General features: G+C 45.8%; 2 protein-coding genes across 2 annotated transcripts in view; one reads left to right on the forward strand and one right to left on the reverse strand.

Annotated features, from left to right (window-relative positions):
- Positions 1 to 2,207, reverse strand: part of LOC103750693 (zinc finger protein 420) — a 67,644-nt gene extending 65,437 nt beyond the window's left edge. The window contains exon 1 of the mRNA XM_017803398.2: positions 2,001 to 2,207. The gene's annotated coding sequence lies outside the window, so the exon portion shown is untranslated. The remainder of the gene's footprint in view (positions 1 to 2,000) is intronic.
- A 529-nt stretch (positions 2,208 to 2,736) lies between these two features.
- Positions 2,737 to 3,189, forward strand: part of LOC115067777 (zinc finger protein 420-like) — a 12,277-nt gene continuing 11,824 nt past the window's right edge. The window contains exon 1 of the mRNA XM_029556507.1: positions 2,737 to 2,997. The gene's annotated coding sequence lies outside the window, so the exon portion shown is untranslated. The remainder of the gene's footprint in view (positions 2,998 to 3,189) is intronic.

Below are 3,189 nucleotides of genomic sequence, written 5' to 3' on the forward strand. Positions count from 1 at the left end.
GGCAGGGAAAATGTCTGCCTGGGTCTTGAGCTGGGGTCTTTTTAAAAGGGAGGCTTCTGCTTCCTGCAGAAGGTAGGAAGGTGTATTTTTTTTTTAAGTTGGGGGGGGGGTGGGAGAGCAGGACTGTTAAAACCTGTCCTCTTTAGAGATCAAAGGGGGAGCCTACTGTGTTGGCCAAACAGTGGAGAAAAGACTGCTTCTCTTGACTTCAAAGACCAAGGTGCTTATCAGCTAGGTTCCCTTTTCTCAGGAGCATGAGAATTCCTTGGGATCCTGTTGGTGAGGGGACAGGGCTATCTGAGCCTTAACATCAACAACTCTGTATCTCCATAAATCTGTTCAGACCTTTAATAAGTTTGCTTAAAATGAATTTCATTATTCCTTCTATTCTGGAAATATCCTGTTATTTTAATTTTTATATATAAATCTTTTATTACTATAGTATCTTTTAAATTCAGGAGACCATTTGTAATTAGGGCAGTATTATATACAGCTGGCTGGGAAGAATGGCTGGGTACTCAGGTGAGGGTCCAATGACTCTTTTTATCTCCCCTTTAATGAAGGAATAGAACTGTCAGCAAGCCCAGTTGTGATGACCGTTTGTAAGCAGGCACAGCTAAAATCATTAAGATGGTAGCTCTTTGACTCAGAGAGTGCTGTACCTGGATTAAGATAATATAATGACTTAACATTATCCATGTATGCACTGTGCTTTAAGTTCCTAGGTAGACCTTATAGAAAACATAAAGCCATTTAAATATTTTACTTTAACAAGTCAATTTGATATCTAGTAAATTATTATTTAATAACTGTTCCATTAGTATTAAACATAAATCTACCCATTCATTACCATCTCATTCAATAAATACTGTGGTTAGACACAATGTCACAACAAACCAGTTTCAAAACCCAGACTGATTACCTTTATGAAATTCTGATCAGATGTATATAAAAGAAACTCTTAAAGCCAGCAGTACTTTACATATACATCTATACATATACATCCATACAAACATACATACAAATAAAAGAGTGCCCCTCAGACCCTCTCCCTGGCCTCTGAGAAAAAGCTGCCCTCCACCTGACTCTGGAAATCCCCTTCATTGTTCAAACCCTTTCCTGGTATCTGTTTATGCTTTTTATGGAAATGGTCTTGGGCAGAAGAGATAGAACGTTCTGCCCCAGGTAAGCTAGCCAACGACAGTATACTTGATACTTCTGTGTATGGTCTCTATGGGAATAATCTGGGGCAGAAGAGAAAAAAACGTTCTGCCCCAGGTAAGACAGCTAATGGCTGTATAGGTAAAGTCTCTGGAAATCAGCCCTAGATTGTTCCAATCCTTTCCTGGTTATTCTGTGTATAGTTTCTATGGACAGCCCCTACTTTGTGGTTTTTTGCTTAAAAGCCCTGCATTTTCACTGCTCAGGATCACAGTACAGCTTCCAAGACTGTCTGCGTCCCCAGCCGGTTGGCCTCAATAAAGCGCTTCTGTTTACTGAGACTCAGTGTCAGAGTGGTCAATTTGGGGAATTCCTTGGACCTCAAACAATACCATACTCAGAGGGACGAGTATGGGCAGAATATTCTGAAACATAATATGCTTATTTTTTCCAGCGGAGTCAACATTTGAACTATACAGTTGACAAGAATATATGGCAAAGAAACTGCCTCACAGTGTGGAGAGGATGTGAAGGGTCAAAGGACAGGACAGAACAACGTAGAAAAGGAGTGTAAATGATACCGTACAAAACAGTAGTATTAAAAATATTGGGGGCTGGAGAGATGGTCATCTTGCAGATGACCCAGGTTCAGTTCCCAACACTCATATGGTGGCTAACAACCGTTGGTAGCTCCAGTTCCGGGGGACCCAACATCCTCTTCTGACTTCCATTGATATTGCACGATGTGGTGCACATACACACGTTGGCAATACACTCATACATATAAAAAATAAAATATTTTAAAATAAAGACATAGTAACAAACACCCATGCACTCACCATCTCCTGGTGTCAGCCACCCCTGCCACACATCCACAAGGCCACAGATTCCAGATCCCGGCCCACACCCGCTTCATTTGCGCCTCCAAAAGCCAGCTCCCCCGCCCCTCAGAACCAGAGTGGAAACTAGTGCTCCCTAAGCTAGGAGGCCTCTCCACAATCCTGTCGAAAGACCCCACCCACTCCTCTGAAGAGGGTTTAGTGCTCCTTTCTGGGAGCTCTGGGCATAGAGGGCTCTGGGAAATGTAGTCAAGGAAGCGACCCGCTGCGCAAACCTGAGTCTCGCTGGTACGGCATCTCCAACCGACCAAAACTACTTCCAAGGAGGCAGTTCATGGGAGATGTAGGGAAATTCGCAGCTGACAAGCATTCCCTAAACAAGCTCCGATTAGGTGCTTCTGAGTGTTTTTCTTTTTTTCCTTTTTTTTCCTGGACTTCATCTGTGCCCTGTGAATCCAACTTCAGCAAGAATCCTGTCAGGCCTGAATAGCAAGAATTCCCCGGACCATCCCATGACACCGAAGTTCCCCTTAGTGCTTTACCACCCCTTTGACTCCTGAACTTGCCTGCTGGCTATAACCCCCAGCAACCTTGGCAGTCCACGCTGACTACTGCAAAGTCTCCAACGTGCTTGTGTAACTAGTTGGGTGCGGGTTTCCTTTAGCCGCTCCCTGATTTCCACCACCCTACTGGCAGCCGATGGGGGTGCACGGCCTCCTGGGAAATGTAGTTCAAGACCTAGTCAGCAACCAGATGGGAGGGGGTCGCCCGGATCCCGAGGGGAGGCCTGGCGGCTGTGGTCAGACGCCCTGCGCCCTGGGAGGCTACTTCTTCTTGGACTTCTCTCCCGCTAGGAGCGCGCTGAGGCTGTGGAGGACTACAGTGGCGGGGCGCGTTCGCGACACCCTAGAGACCACGCGGACGTGAGACCTGCGCCGTTGACGCTACACCAGCCTGGGGAGTCTGATGAAAGGAAGCCGCCAGCCCAGTCCTGAAGGTGAGGAAGGGCAAGGAATGAAGATAAATCATGAGTGGCCAAAGTTGTTGTTTTGGGAGAGACCAAGATTCTGTGTCGCTTTATGAGGGTGGAGGGTAATATTATTTGGGGGTGGGAGGGATTTGTGTATTGATCTGTGCATGTGATGACTCTGTGTGTGTGTGTGTGTGTGTGTGTGTGTGTGTGTGTGTG

Source organism: Nannospalax galili, unplaced genomic scaffold (assembly GCF_000622305.1).
Source record: "Nannospalax galili isolate Female #2095 unplaced genomic scaffold, S.galili_v1.0 scaffold886, whole genome shotgun sequence".
NCBI classification, from domain to species: Eukaryota; Metazoa; Chordata; class Mammalia; order Rodentia; family Spalacidae; genus Nannospalax; species Nannospalax galili.